The 17,241-nt window shown below is 36.7% G+C and overlaps 1 protein-coding gene across 1 annotated transcript in view; it reads left to right on the top strand.

The window, feature by feature from the left end:
* The first annotated feature begins 3,028 nt into the window (after positions 1-3,028).
* The window catches only part of LOC127622634 (protein FAM107B-like), a 28,377-nt gene continuing 14,164 nt past the window's right edge, over positions 3,029-17,241 (top strand). The window contains exon 1 of the mRNA XM_052096646.1: positions 3,029-3,209. The gene's annotated coding sequence lies outside the window, so the exon portion shown is untranslated. The remainder of the gene's footprint in view (positions 3,210-17,241) is intronic.

The raw sequence follows: 17,241 nt of genomic DNA, 5'->3' as shown, positions 1-17,241 counted from the left end.
ACATGTTCATCATAGTGACGAGTCTGAGTGATGAGAAACATTGGACCTCCATGCCAGACAACCACTCAAGCACCATCAATGAACAGAATAACAGGATTATGTGATCTGTCTGTATGCTGTTGATGCATTTCTGTACATACAACCGTTTTGTACTTTTGTCAATTCATGCAAACGATAGCCCAGGGATAAAAAGGATACCTATCGTAATGCCATACTTGGAATGTGCCCCAAAATAATCAATTGCTTCTCATTTACTGACCATAAACATGATTGGTTAGAGTACCATATAAAGTAGATGTCTAAAATCGGTTTAATTCTCCATGTAAGTAGACTAATTGTCGGTTTGTAATTTGAATTTAGATTTGAGCGCATTACAAACCATCATCTACTCACATGCACAATCAAACATATTTTAAAGCAACTTTCACTGAACTTTCCATTACACTTGCAAGTGCACAAGTTTGTTGGCACACTTTGTGGAGTTTTAAGGAACAGTTCACCCAAAAATCTAAATTCTCTTATAATTTACTCAACCCTCATGCCATCCCAAATGTGTGATGTTCTTTCTTCTGCAGAACACATTTTTTTAATTATTTTTAGAAGAAAATTTCAGCTCTGTAGGTCCATACAATGCAAGTAAAAAGTGGTGGCAAGAATTTTGAAGCTCAATAAAGCACACAAAAGCAGCATAAAAGTAATCCATAATACTCCAATTGTTTCACTTCCATATTCTTCTTCTTTTGTTTTTTGGCGTTTCACATTCTTCTAGAATATCATCACCTACAGGGTAGGGAGAATAATTTATAGTAATAAAGGACATAAATATTGACCCACACTCATATCACTTCTGAAGCGATGGATTCAACCACTGGAGTAGTATGGATTACTTTTATGCTGCCTTTATGTGCTTTTTGGAGCTTACAATTTCACCATTCACTTGCTTTTTATGGAGCTGCAGAGCAGAAATATTCTTCAAAAAATCTTAATTTGTAATCTGCAGAAGAAAGAAAGTCACACATCTGGGATGGCATGAGGGTGAGTAAATGAGAATTTTCATTTTTGGTTGAACTATCCCTTTAATTGTCCAGATCTTTGACTACCACACCAGCCCCCTGATTATACCCACATAAGTTTATCACTTATTAGACCTAGTATGTGGTATATCTGAATGTAAAATGTTTTCTATGATATTGGGCCAGTGAAAAGTTACATAATTATACTGAAAAAACGAAAATGGTAAAATCTGCTTCCACTTATTTTCATCAGGAGAAATATCTACATAGCTGATATTTTATTGCATAAACAAATACTAATTAAAGATCCAGAGTTTTGTTTTCCCTGCAAGTCCCTCTCTCACATCCTTTAGGGCCCACAAATTGCGAAAGAATGGCTTGAGATTGCCTGCTTTTCCTTTTCTCTTCCAAACATTAGGACCCCTCCCAATTTCCCGTAACCTCTTGTCCACACATATGTTGTCTGGTGGGTTCTGCATAACCTCTGGTGCAGTTATGAATCATGACTCAAGTTCTCTGGAGGTTCTCTCTGCCCTGATCCACACATGATCCATGGCTGTGGAATGTATTGTATCAATGCATAACCCTCAAACTGCTGACGGAGCAGCCATTCATAAAATGACAAAAATATGAATATGTACGAACAAATGTGTAGTCAGCCAGTCATTATTGCCAAATAAACCCAGAATGGGTGATCAGGTCCTTGAGGTGAAGTGGAAAGTACTTTATCCTGCATGATACTTACCAAATAAATAAATGAACATGAAAATAATTCTGAATGAGAATATAGGCATATGGTACTAGTCACATGAAACTAGCACAGCAATGTAGGAAATCAGTTGCCTGGGACAACAGTCAGTGATACAGTTTAGCAATCATTATGCCAATATATTTGACCACAGAGCACCAAGATTGACCAATCAGAATGAAGTATTTCAGAGAGCTGCGTAATTTAAGTCATATAAATGTAAAATTGCAAATGCACCTCTTTTTCTTATGATTCTATAAAATAGTAAAAATTTTACTTCCCTTACTTAGTGTATAATGTAAACTAGCAACTGCCAAAATAACAAAATCACTAGTTATTGTTCCTACAGTAAAATCAAAATAATTTAATATTGGATCTCTTTTAAAACATTGTTAAACTTTAGTTACTGTGTTAAAATGTTATTTTGATGGAAACTTTGCAAGGGTCTGAATCTGAAAGAGAGATATGTTTGCTTGTTGCATGTGCCTCTTTGCTTTTCATCTATGTCCCATCGCTGCATGTGCCTTTTACAGGAAATGAATGTATGACACATCTGTGTTTAACTGTCATAGCGCCAGTCACCGGAATTCCGGTGTTTTACACAACACACGTCCTAAAGTACACGAGCACATCAATCGACGAGGGGGAACAAAAAACGGGGTGTCCGGCGAAAGAGGGGGGTAGTGTGGCATTTGGGGTCCACAGAGCTGTCCTTCCTAAACCGATTATTTTAAATAACCCACTTGCAGAAACCAGTTAAATCCGGTTATGACAGACTGCAGTATTTAAGTGTTTCATTTCAAAGCATATATATATATATGTACTTTATTATTGTTATTATTTTGTAGAATATGTTATGAAATTTAAAGGAATATTGTACAATCGTGGCGCTGCACCCACACCACACGCCACAGCGTCACAAACGCAGATGTCTCAAAACGACTTTTTAAAGAGCTTGAGTACCTTTTAACCTGACGTGGCGTCTACAAACGCTGAAACGGAAAAAAAAAGTGAAACGCGGTCAAATAAGTCTGACTAGCCTAGCCTAGCCTAGCCTAGGGAAACAATTGAAAAACAGCGCGGACTGACGCCAATGTGTTCGGTGGGAACGTCCCCTTAGTCCCGCCCACTGAAACCGTGCCACGCCCAGTCAGCTCTCGGGGTCTCCCCTGCTTTTGAATTATCATGAGGGGAAAATGGGCGGAGCATGACATGTGACTTAGGCGTTGGGTCATATTGTTCGCCCGCCCCCCCACTCCAAGTATTAATTTACATTTCTAAGGGTCCTGTCTACAACTGAACTGTTTCCAAGAGAGAAAAAGATTTAACAGACGCACCTTGATAACAAGAGAGGTTATCTGAAAATGAACTGATGCTTTTTTCTCCTACTGAGGTCCATCTGAAGAACAACTTGCCACAGAGAAGTAGCGTTCAAGACTGATTTTGAGGTATGTGTGTGTTTGAATGTGTCTGTGTGTGTGTTTTGAAGAGCTTTGCACCGAAACGCGTTTATTTATTGTAGTCTAAATGAGACGGGCGTTATTGGAAACAATGTTTATGAACACCGTTATTTGCTGCATTTCTCATATAATGCATGTAATAAGCAAAGGCTTAAACAATGACCAACAGAACAATAAAGCGCTCAAATCACACGCAGAACAATAGCCATGTTTCACATTACATATATGTTCATAACTCAAATGATTTGTATTAGAATTGTTGTTTTCAGGGTAAATACTTGCATGGTAAACATAATATTATTTGCATCACATTCTGAACAAAAGGGGAAATTTCAGAAATAAATGCAACTCATGTTATATTATTAGAATGATGCATTTTAAGTCAAAAGTAAAGAATGAGTAGTTGTTAGGGACAGCAGGAATTCAAAGCACATGGGACGTGTCATGTCATGTCTTCTCATGTCTTCCTCTGCATAACAGTGTCTCATTCACTATTTACAGTCAAAGCTTTGTGTTTCAGCTGCTTATACCTTAGATCTTCCCCTTTACTGTGCAAACTTCATAATATTTGTGCACACCCCAAAATAAGGGTGTCCAGTGTTATCTCAATTTACTTTTACAGCTGAAACCATGTAGAGCAAACATAATCAATGCCAGTAGTGTCTTGGAGATCAGCTTGTCATATGTAGATGTTGCAGGCAGTATATGCTTTTAATGTTCAGGATGAGCATACTAAAATGGGTTGCCTGTATTGGAGGGGATGTTGGGGGATAGGGAGCGGTTGGTCCTGACCACATGTGTTTGCAATTTGGAGGCTTTTCCGTCAAACGCCTTACATCTGTTTTTTGATCTTTGAACCAGTTCCCCAAAGCCTTCCCATTTCTGTGTTTGTATCTCTTTCTCTATCATTTTCTCTCTCTCTCTCTACTCTCTCTCACACTCTCTCTCTCTCTCATTCACTCACACACACACACTATCTTGATCTGTGTGTGGTTTTCCGCTCTGTATAACCATAAATATGACACAGAGAAAGTGAGATAGAAAGACACTGTCATGAGAAACAGATAGATAAATATCTATAACTTTATCATTTATAAAATCCTTTTTTTGTTGTTGCAATTATCTCCCCTGCCCAGTAGGTGGCGATATGCACAAAGAATTGATTCACTAATAACACAAGAAGAAGAAAGTGAAAGTGGAGATTTATTGATAAAACTATTATTTAAATATTGATCTGGTTCTCTTCTGAAGACAGATTGAACCAGTGTCTTTTGAATTCCTTTATGTGCTTTCTGAGCTTCAAAGTTTTGGTGCCCATTCACTTTCATTCTAGTATAAACTAACAGAGCTGAGATATTCTTCTAAAAATCTTAGTGTTCAGCAGAAGAAGAAGAAAACATATCTGGGATGGCATGAGTGTGAGTAAATGATGCAAGATTTTTCAATTTTGGAAAAATTATTCCTATAAGTAGATGTTAGACAGATTGTTAGCCTTAATCATCATTAACTTTCACTGCATGTTTTTTTCCCCCTCCATATTTTGAAAGGGAATGGTGACTGAGACTGTCAGTCCCTAACATTCTGTCTAACATCTTTTGAGGTCCAGAGAATACAGAAAGTTTCATGGGTTGGAAGAACATGAGGGTGGGGAAATGATGATATAATATTAATTAAAGGCTGAACTATCACTTTAAGGATGCTTCTCAGATTTGGATGAATCTGTCAATTAGAAGAAATGTTTGGAAATTATTTTCTAGTAAATATTAGTGAAAAATGTGAACAATGTCACACAGTCCCATTATATATAATGTTTAATTATACACTGAATTATACACTTCTGTTGTTATTTCACAACGTTTTACATCCTGAGTGAATTTAGTTCAGTGACGGTCCAGCATTGTCAGTGTGGAAAGTATTTAGATCATTAGTTCTGTACACTGAGGGTAAATTGCACCTTTTCTCTGTGTTTGGAAGTTTGTTGTCCATAAGACAAAACCGCCCGCATCTGTCAAACACTGTTCACATGCCAACCGTGCATGTGCAGAAATGCTCACAATCGTGATAGGCACTTAACCTGGATGTTTACAAGGATTTATACAGTAGGCACTGATATGATGCAGCGCTGATATAAAAATGCAAACTTAGAAACTGAGGTCATAAGAGCCCACAGATACATATAGAAAATGAATGAGTATCACCATTACACAGACAAGCCCACATTATCACAATCTCTAAAACTTACCTCACTGTGTATTCTTAAATTGGAGCTGCAGTTTTAATCTTGAAATATAATCTTGTCTTGGTGTAAAAGGAAGGCATTGTGTGGAGTGAAGAAATGTTTGTTTTGCACGCTTGCTGCTGTAGTGTTGAACGTGACTCGAGTGACAGCGTGCAGCTGTGAAGTTCCACTGTCTCAAACGTTAAAAATCTCAATAATTTACACATTTATTAACTCTTAGTAAATTAAAACCAGTAATGTAGGGACAGGAATGCTACCCATTGTAATGAAGTAAACTGTTTTCATCAGAAATGTACTTGAGTAAGAGTGAATAGGACCCACTCACTATAAGACTCTCATAAAAGTAAATTCTTTCCAAAAAAGTTACTCAAGTAAATGTAACGGAGTAAATGTAGCACATTACAACCCACCTCTGCTTATGCCTAATGTTAGCTATCCTAGCTAACGTGATTTTTGTGTGGGTCTTACCTTTAAATGCTTCTTTAAATGATGTATTGGCTCCTTGAAAAATCACCACATCTTCACAATTGGAAGGTAGCCTCTAAATTGCACTGATCTGTAATGTTGTTTTCCTTTTCTCAATTGAAGAGACAAGAATGTCGGAATGTCCACAAAAATTATTATATTTCTCCAGTGACCATTGCGATGAAATAGCCCTCAGTGGTTTGACCTCATTTGCATGGAGAGTGCAGTGTTGATGTGAGACAGGTGTTATTTGCGCATGCGACAGTAAGTGGCACCAGATTCTCTCTCGTGACTCATGTGAACCAGAAGAGATCATGAGCGCACATCTGATCATATCTGTCTTCTGAACTAAAGCAAGCAGCGGTTTTTAGCATTTTATGTCAGGAGGATATATATATATATATATTTTATATAAAAAAAAATTTAATCCTGCTAGGAATCCCAATTTTTACCAAATGTAACTTTTTGTGTAACTAACAGATTCAAAATTACACAATTTTTTTATCCTTTTTACGTAGTGCTGTTACAAGTATTCCGTTATTCCCAAGCCTGACTACACTGTAAAAAATGTCCGTAATTTTAGCGGTAAAAGACTGTGAAAATGCTACAGTAAAAACATTTTATTGGTAAAAGGGCAGTTACCTTAAAATATACAGTAAAACAATATAATGTTACAAGACAATGTCGTAAAATTACATACAAAAAACACATTTCATTATATTTTATGAGAAAAGTTTTTATATCAGTTACGTACATTGGGGTGTTCTGTGTTATATTTGATGTAGTTTAGTTCATGTTTACTGCATAATTAATTTTCCATGATGGTGTTTATTGTTTGTGTGAGTGACACTGAGCTCCGTCTCTACATGTTTATTGGTCAATGCTTTTGAAAGAGACACTATTGATTAACTTCATGTCATCATGTGCCCTTCTGTAGTTACTACGGTTAGTGACAATACATTATAAAGTGAAAAGCAGATTTTTACAGTTTCAGAAGGTATTAAGATTATATCATTTAATAATATAAACGGTAATGCACCGTAAAATATACAGGCAACAAAATGACATCCCGTAAAGCCTGAAGCGTGGTTACCATATTTTTTACAGTGTTAATTTCTGCCAACCTCAGCTTCCAGTTTTTTACTGTAAATTTAACAGGATTTTGTTAAATTATTCAGTTTGCATTCATATTGAGAAGAAGGGGTCTAGGATTGATTTTTGTGGTTGATAGTACACACATATGTTCTAAGATTCTTAAACTATGAAACTGATTATCAGAGGTTCCATTCATTATTTTTTCAAACATAAATGCATACGGTTGTTTTTGTTCAGGCATGAACAAAAGAGTTTTGCAGCAAACCAGTTATTATTGTCTCAAGCTTCTTTGACTTAATGTTAGGAGAGAGATGGAAGACAATGGAGAAGTAATATGTGTGTGATACAAGAAGTTGTTTTACATGTGAAACAGCTCAATATTTTGTGCAGTTTAAGTAGGAGAAATTTTCAGTGGGGCAATAAATCTAGGTTAAAAGGGTTTTAATTTCACATTTCAATTAAAATAGGAGTTGGAAATATAGAAGTAGGAAATGTAATGGTTTTCTTAATAATTTATGTTATTGTGTGATTTACAGTATAATGAAGTTGTGGGTGCAATCTGTAGTATTTGTTGTTTGTGCATGTACTTGCGCATTTAGGTGAATGTTTGTGTGAATTCTAGTTCTGTGGAGCAATCCAGACCAGAACAGCTGTCTATAAATCCTTTAGTCAGATCTGTCCAATAGCTGCCTGGCTTTCTGTTGCTGACATTGATTTTCTTCCCCTTTTATCAAACAAAGAAACAAAACAATCAGATATCTCTTCTTCTGTCTCGCCCCATGCGGTCAAAAAGAAAGCTCACAGGGCAGAGAGGAGGCTGTACTAATGGAAATTGTGTTTGATTCATGACCATAGCATAAATCGCTGATCTCAATTAGGATGTTCCAGTCTCTGATGAAACATTGTGTTCTGCTGAATGTTTCTTAGTGTTTTAATAGCAGCTCAAAGCATAGTGATGTGCCATCGTACATGTGTCTAGAGTTAAGCATTTTCTAAAGAAAATATGAGTGGTGCTTGCTAAGACATCTTGGTTAATTACATGGCATTACTATGCATTGCAAAAGTTTTTCTCTGTTTTTTTAATATGTTGAAATATGGTTGTTACAGTGTTCTGGGTGGTTGCTACTGCTAGGGCATTACTAGGTTGTTTGTTACTGGTCAAATAACCCTCTATAATAAGCTGGTTCATAGATATGGCTCGGGTCCTTATTTTAAAGCATGTTTTTGAATGTATTTAAACTATGAAAGTGTTTATCAGAGGTTCCATTCATTATTTTTTCAAACATAAATGCATACTGTTGAACAAAATAGTTTTTTTTTTTGTTTAGTTTTTGTTTTTTGTCCAGCAGGCAAAAATGGGAAGTCCAACCTATCTTCAACAACCAGAGCAGGAAGTTTAATATCTTAGTGCAAATTTGTTCAAATCTCTAAACCACTTATCTAAGCATCACTAACTAAACCTGCTCTCTGTCTAGAAGCACAGATGCATTGTGGGCACCTGGAGTTTTTGCACAGGTTCTCATTCAGTTTAAATTCATCTGTCTGTGCTGACGGATAGTGCTGGGTCAGCAGTCTCTTCGATGGCTTATCCACATTATCATATGGCAGCAGTTTGGCTCTTTGTGTTGTCACCCCACTGAGGGGAGTGTGTGTGGATGTGCTTGTGTTATGGGTGTGTATTTAGAGTTTCCTCTTGATGCACCTAGTGCATGTTTAACCAGTCCTGCATGACCTGCTCTTAGCTGGATTTGAAATGCATGGGAGGCGGGTGTGCTAACGAGGAGGCTAAAGGCTACAGTCTCTAGTGTCAGTTGCTAGTGCACCTCTTGAGGCCTTGGGAGTGAGGTTTACACATACCGTTCTGCTATCACGTACCAGCCCTTTAATGTAATGTGTGACACAGCAGGTGCTGGTCACAGCTGAGAAGAATCAATGGGCCCTCTGTTCTGCTGTCTTTGTTCAATAGCACACAGTTGCTGGATCCCTCATATACATACTCGCACACCTGACCCATAATGGACAGTTGCTGTATCCCCTGATCTAGTGCCCATTTGGACCTGGGGTTTAACAGTGTCTTCAGCATGGAGATGCAATTTTAGGTTCAGCATAAACTCCATACCTCTAGAACTAGTTTGACAGTGACATTATAACATTGACAAATGTCCAACAAAAACAGCCACACCACCAACACACTTCAATCCCCCCGCTAATACAAAAACACACATGGTATTCTGCCATAAGTCAGTATTAGAGGTCGACCAGTAGTGGATTTTGCCGATAACGTAGTTGGTGGAAAAGATTATCAGCGATCGCTTGCAATAATTGTCTGGTATTCCAGTATTATATAAAAACAAACATTATACAAAAATTAAGTATTTTCTACTTTCCTTTTGAAACTCAAAAGATGCATTGAAGTGAGGTTAAAAATATGGACTGATATTGTCAATGATGACCGATTTGGATTTAATGATGACAGCAATTCCCCAGGAGGTGTCCGATATTGTTTAAAATTCACCTCTAGAGGCCTATGTTCTACTGTAGAACCCTCGACCATTGGCCACAGAGGAGCACGGAGGAATAAAGAAAATGGCAACTATCGCCATTGATTTTTACTGCTTAACGATTGTTCCAAAAAGCAATTATTGTCACTGATTAATTGGTAAAACCGATATATCGGTCGACTTCTAGTCAGTATGTTTATATGCACTTTAATAGTTCAGTTTCAGTCAGACTTTAATAATATTTGACACTTTAAAATTCCATGTAAATGCTTTATTCCATCTAGATACCAGTCCATCTGACTTAATGCGATTGTAGCTCCTCTTCGTCCAGCATGTTTACACATTTAAGCTGAAGTATGTAACTTTTTCTGTGTAAAATACTTTCTCCTATACCAGTTTAATATGCAGAGACAACTATAAGTAAGCCATTCATTCATTGGTTAATTTTCTCAAAAACTTTATGCACTGTCTTTCTGCGGCGCTTTGAACATTTCTCTGTTTGTTTTGATCCACACGCTTAGACCCGCCCCAACAACGTTACTCAACCAATGGCGTGATTTGGGGGCGGGACTATCTCTTTGTTTGACAAACAACAGATGGGGACATATTCAGCAAACTGTTCTGAAAATAACGTTTATTTTTGCAATTCCGTGTGGTGGCGCTAGTGGCGCAGACATTATGTACTTCAGCTTTAGTTGATGCTCAACATGTATTTAACACTTCCTCATCTGATGTCCTGTCTTCAAATATTCGATTACATCATATATACTTGGACATACAGATGAAGACTGTAGGTCGACTATGCAAAAACACGCTATAGCTTGATTATAGCTGCCCATATAAATGTACTGACTGCCAGTCTTGGCTTCTCAGGTATGTGGATGCAAATGAGAAAGTCTTGGTTAGGTAAGCTATGCTTCAAAAATTGGATAAAGCATATATTAAAAGAATAGTTCACCCAAAATGGAAAATCCTGTCATCATTTACCCACCCTCATGCCATCCCAGATGTGTAAAGACTGTCTTTCTTCAGCAGAACACAAACAAAGATGTTTAAAATAATATTTCAGTTCTGTAGGTCCATATAATGCAAGTGAATTGTGATCAGACCTATTGAAGCTAGAAAAATTACATAGAAGTAATACATATGACTACAGTGGTTAAATCCATATCTACTGAAGCAATATAATAGGTGTGGGTGAGAAACCGATCAATAAGCACCTTTATAGACCTTTTTTTACTCTAAATCTTCACTTTGACTTTTACATCCGAAAGTCACATGTGGTGCCTGTCATCTGAAAGTGAAAGTGGAGATTTAGAGTAAAAAAGGACTTAAATATGATTGCAAAACTACATTGCTTCTGAAGATATGGATTTAAACATCAGCGTCATATGGATTACTTCTATATTCCCTTTATGTGATTTCTGGATCTACAAAGGTCTGATCACCATTCACTTGCATTATATGAACCTACAGAACAGAGATATTTTTCTGAATATCTGTTTGTGGTCTGCTGAAGACAGAAAGTCAGACACATCTGGGATGGCATGAGGGTGAGTAAATGATGAGCGAATTTTCATATTTTGGTAAACTATCCCTTTAAATAGTTGGGGAAGAGGCAAGAGGAAATTGTGAAGTAGAAATAGCCTGAAATGGTTATTATAGATTTATTTTCTTGATAACATTTTTTTTTCAAGTATTATCACTATATTCCAAAGCCTTGTCTGCTTAGTTGGCTGTGGATGCACAGCACCATTGAAAAGCCACTTTAGATCTATTCAAAGTTTAGGTTGTTTGGTTTTTCTTGTTAAAGGTGATGTCATATTGTGTGTGTGTGTGTGTGTGTGTGTGTGTGTGTGTGTGTGTGTGTGTGTGTGTGTGTGTGTGTGTGTGTGTGTGTGTGTGTGTGTGTGTGTGTGTGTGTGTGTGTGTGTGTGTGTGTGTGTGTGTGTGTGTGTGTGTGTGTGTGTGTGTGTGTGTTTAAAAGCCTTTGCAGGTTCATCACATTCTTGTGTGACAACATGGTGTTGATCTCTTTCTGAATAATCTCCAATCAGACACCATCTCTGTTCCACCACCTCTCCAACACACACTCACTCACATGCAACGTATGTTTGCTTATAGCAACACAATACACAGAGAACACCGTTCTGTCTCATTTTACCTCACAGTCTCACTTATGTTATGACTGTCATAAAACCGTTTTTTAATCATTCCAGTTTTTGGTCGCAGTTGAAATAGAACAGAATTCAAGTAAATACTTGCTAAATTAACAGAACAGTGTGAAAGGTGAATCTAAATTACATCATCTGCAAATGTATGCATCACAACTTCCTCAGTGACGATCAACCTTTTGTTTTCCCTTTATTGGTGAATTCATAGTGCTGTTGTTAGAAAATGCTGTCCTATAATGTAATTGTCAATATTTATTATTTAGGGATGCAATGGCCGGTACTGATGGCCAATAATAATTTAAGGCTGTTTTTATAAATCTATGTTGTATTGCCTTATGAAAAAAATAAATAAAATACAGCTTACACATAGTGATTTCAGGCTTTGAAACATTGAAAAATAATATTTCGGAGAAAATAGAGATAACTGTTTGGTACTTTTGAAACCTGGCATAGAAAAAAGGTCAAATTTTTCTGCCACCAATATCTGCCTAACCAGATCAATACCGATCGTTTAAAAAGCTAATTTAATTCTATTGATACTGATATATTGTGCATTGCTAATAATATGTGTGTGTACCTGTTAGCATTTACAGTATATTTAAACTACACTCCTATAGATACTGTAAATTAACATCAGCATATTCTGCAAGGTGATACAAGCGGGAAACATTCACTTATGACTGCACGCCAGCACACATAAACATGTGCTTCCTTTTCTCAGTGTGCAAAAGTGACCTAACATGTCATCACATGATTTAAATCTCTTGTGGCTTACTCGAGGTCAGGCTTTAAAAAGTCAGAGGTCTTTATACAGCAGGAATTTATACGACAGGAAATTAGAATTATTCAACACCTTGCATCCTAAATGTCCTTACAACAGTAAAACAAGCAAACACAACGTAATTCTCTTTGTTGATTCACCATTTGTCAAGAACATTGCATTAATGTAGCTATGGGAATGTTGCAGATTTAATCTTGTACAGTATTTGACATCCACAGCCACCAGAGAGCAACACAAGGGAAAGTCAGTAATTCAGTTATTGTATTTTATCAGTTCCAGAGAGTGCAAGTCTGTCAGTCCAGATGCACTGTTCTCTGTTTGACCTGATTCAAGTGTTTATTGGAGTATATCAGTTCTCCTTTCCACTGGAGCAGACACTGGAACACAATCCCCAATGCAATGCCCAGGCATCTCCACATTATCACAGATGCATGAGTGAGTGCTCTGTTGGTGTTTGCCTGTGTGAGCAAATGGGCTAAATCAGTTTTTATTGTTATATGTAGAATGACTCTAATAATAATGGGCTGTACTTTGGACAAAAGTACGCTTTTAATGCTAGAATATTGAAGTGTCTGACCTCTGACCCTCAAAGAGAAACCCATAAGTGTTTGTTTATCTCTCTCTCTCTCTCTCTCTACTGGGAAAGACCCCTGCCCCAACTAGAGGAAATTGATTAGATTTAGCTGAGAACATATATATATATATATATATATATATATATATATATATATATATATATATATATATATATATATATATATATATATATATATATATATGGTATGCAGGATGCGGCAGCAAAAATAACAGTGATTCCAGTGAAAGTCTTCAGTAGAAAAGAAGCCAATTCTCTTTACACATTTTATCTGGACTTGTAAATGGTTTCAGATCTCTCTCTCTCTCTCTCTCTCTCTCTCTCTCTCTCTCTGTGTATATCTCTGTTATTTATTTATTTCATTTTTGTTTCATTAGTATATCAACCCACTTTTAATCACAGAGTCATTTTTGGATCCCAATTTGTTTTTATTGTAATTTCTAATAATAATTTTACTATACATTGTTGATGAAGTTCAGCTGTAATTTCTTAAGGTTTTTATTTTGAAAGTCCGGCACTGAGCGCTCTCTGAAGTCTGTGTATGAGTGTTTGTTTGTAGGCTAATTCACAGAAGTGTAATACACTTCTCGTTCAACATCTGGAAAAATGCTCGTCCTGTGCCATTCTCAATGTTATAGGTGGACCGAACAATTGATCATCTACATTTGAGATGGCGTATGTGTGGAGCGACCGCATATTGCACTGAGCAGCACATCACGAGCCTCTGTGGGTGTTTGTGTGTGTGTGTCGGCAGAGCGGTGTTCGTTCTGTAAAGCGTGGTGCCAGAGACTTCTTAGCTCTGCATGCATGTACATTATAATAAGGTTTGAGTTGTGATTGCTGTTAGGAAAGAGTGTGAAGATTTTTTATGGACTTTGCTGTATATTATATGCAGCAGAAATTGATACATTATGAAGAATAGGTGAAAGTGACTGCTATACTGTGCCAATTAAAAGATTTTTGAATTGGGGTGGGGCTAATATACCATCCTGCTGTGTTAACCTGTGCCCATTAAGGGTCAGATGGTGCAAAAGACTTCCAGCTGCTCCCTTCCTCCCTGCATGTCTCAATGCCTAATGAGAGCTTCAGAACAGGGGAACAAAGAAGTGGCATCCTTTCTACCTCCTCCTCGTGTGTGTGCTTGAGTGGGCACATACTGTATGTGTCCCAGTGCTTGAATCTCACAAATAGCTAATTTTATAATACGTGACCACCACGACTAGGGATTTTTCTGGGTTTGTGTCTGTTTCCTGTTATTGCAGCCCGATTTCTTTGCCCAAGGTCTCTGTCTGTGTGGGCTTGTGTATTGGAGATGACTGGGAAAGGAAACTGAGGGTGATTGATTGGGCTGTGCACACCCTCTTGTCTGTCCTTTTATATAAGCTGTAAAATGACAAAATTAAAATGTATTGGGCTGTATGCGAGCAATAGCTAATTATAGCACTTAGTGTAGAAACGTGTATTGAAATCACTGGTCTTGTTATTGCTGTCATGTTTCAAGCCTGTTATGTTTGGATGTCATCTTTTGAAAGCATTAATGTAGCAGTATGTCTTTATAGACCCCCCATAACCATGAAACAACTACATAAACATGAACCCTAATATAATTTAGGACATCTGGGTAGCACCCTCCATATGAGCATTCTCTGGCTGGTGATGAAAGGGAGGGGTTTATTTTAAATGAAATCAATATTAATCATATTTACTTTATAGAGGGGTTCACCGATTGATCGGACACTGATCGGAATCGGCCGACATTCGTCTTAAATCTGTGAACGGCCGATCGTGCCTAGATTTAGGGCCGATTTTTCTTTTGTTGTAGGGAATCACACATACACTGCTACTCTTAAGATTGAGCGCTTGCTCAGCCCTTGATGCATGACAGTGTGGCCTTTTGAGAGTTGTTGGCAATTCTAAGCATTCATGAATTTAAACTTTAAGACATAATGTAATTAACGTGAATATGTCTGTTTGGTTTTAAGAATTACACGTGTATGAATATTAAGTTTCCCATTTTCAAGAGTCTTTATGGTAGTTATTCTTACTCGCTGCACAATGAGCAGGAAGAGGATAAGCTGAGAGGATAAGAGAGACTGCTACCGGGAATAAAAATAAATTAAACAAAAAATAAACATGCAAATACATGATATCTGACGCGAGTCGTGACAATCAGACGTTGTGTTGAGTGATAGAGACTGTTTGAGCAATTGTGATCACTTTCAGCTTCACTCTCTTGAACATGAGTACTCTTGGTGTCAAACACGCAGCTCTGCAGGTGCTCTCAATATCTCATCAGTAATTCATCCCAGCGCTATTCTTTGAGGATCCCAATTTAAATCAGATTAATATTAGTCACAATACCACTAATCACAGATTTAATTGTTTAAACTTCAATAACGACACCGTGTCTTCACACATTTGCTTAATTCATGATTTGTGTTACAAAAAGACACCAAAAGACAGTATACAAATTGTAGATATTAATGATTATTTTTAAATCTTGTAATGGAAATATTCTTATTTTTGCACGCATCTCTGCTGTGTGTGATGCTCTCATGGTTTTTACTGGTTGCAAGTATGCCACAATGACCCTTAATATTGACAACAGAACTATTAATAACTGTTTTCAATACAAATAAATGTTAGCAATTCACAATTAATGTAATTTTCATGTAATTTTTAACACTTAATAAAAAGGTTTCATTTCTTTAACATTAGTTAATGCATTAGGTATCATGAACAAACAATGACAATATATTTTTACAGCATTTATTAATCAATGTTTGTTCAAAATTGTTCATTGTTAGTTCATAGTGCATTAATGTTACTTATTCAACTTTTGATATTAAAAATGTATTAGTACATGTTGTAACTAACATTAAGTTCATTAGTTTATGTTAACTACAGTAATGTAGTTAAATAATGTTAACAAATGGAACCTTTTTGTAAAGTGTTACTGTAATTTTACTCTGTGGGGCATAAACGTAACTGCAGCATATAACTTGCAAAAGTGTAGCAAAGGGCACTTTAAAAAAATCAGCCGATCTTATTGTTAAAAAAATAGGACATCATATCGGCCTCAAATTTCCTTATCGGTGCACCACTAGTGCTTAATATGCAGTTGTTGCCTCTAATTTCAACTAGCTACAGATATTTTTTAATTTAAGGCCAGTTTGGCCTGTAAAAGAGCAAATAAACATCTTTTTGATGAACTCTTTCATTCTTTCTTGTCTGTTGCTTAAAGAAAAAAATCTGCAATCTGTATCAGAATCGGCTCATTTGTTTGTAAAATAAATTGGAAATCAGAATCAGCCATGAAAAATCATGACCGGTGCATCCCTAACTTTATTATTATTATATGTTCCTGGTCTTATTGTAAATAATCCATCAGTGCCCATTATTCCAAAGAAAAAAACTTCCTCATAATCTTTCATCAAAATGTTTTAACTTGCTCTACCTCAGAAGTGACTTTTGTATTTGGCTGACATCAACTAGATCTCTTATTTTCCAGCCCCTCCCCTCCAACCACCTGTCATATAGAGACCACTTTTCATAATTCCAACAATTCCTGATGGAGTTCCTAGTATTCCAGGTTCCACTCTTGAAATAGCCTGATTCACCCAGAAATGTGTCACATTGTGGATGTAAAATGGGTTGTAAATTCTATGCAGCAACTCTGACTTTTTATTCTGTAAGTGTGTGTAGGCATGTGAGTTTGCACATGCTGATATGTGTGTGTCTGTAAGAGGGAGCTAATAAGGGCCAATTCATTATAAGCTAATGGAATTATGTTTGTTCCACCTTTCCAGTGAAGTCTGCTTTAATGACTTAATAGCAGTTGCTGGAATGCCAGGAAATGTGGTCCAGGAATCAGACAAAAACAATCACACTAGAGTGAAAGCTCTCTATAAAAATGCAAAAGCAAAGTTAGATGAGAAAGTAATGTTTTAATTTACACCTATTTATTTATTAATTTATTTGTGCTACATATACCCAAATTGTCTACTTTTAAAGAACCACCCTATAAAAATCACATGAAAATCTCACTTGACTTGATCTAGCCGTCTTACCTAAAGAGTTTTCAAAAATCATTTACTTTCCATTATGCCATTCCAAACCCGTATGACTTTCTTTCTTCTTAGGAACACAAAGGGGGATCTTAGCAGAATT

This window comes from Xyrauchen texanus, chromosome 29, assembly GCF_025860055.1.
Source record: "Xyrauchen texanus isolate HMW12.3.18 chromosome 29, RBS_HiC_50CHRs, whole genome shotgun sequence".
Taxonomy (NCBI): Eukaryota; Metazoa; Chordata; class Actinopteri; order Cypriniformes; family Catostomidae; genus Xyrauchen; species Xyrauchen texanus.
This window is presented reverse-complemented; position numbering and strand designations above follow the sequence as displayed.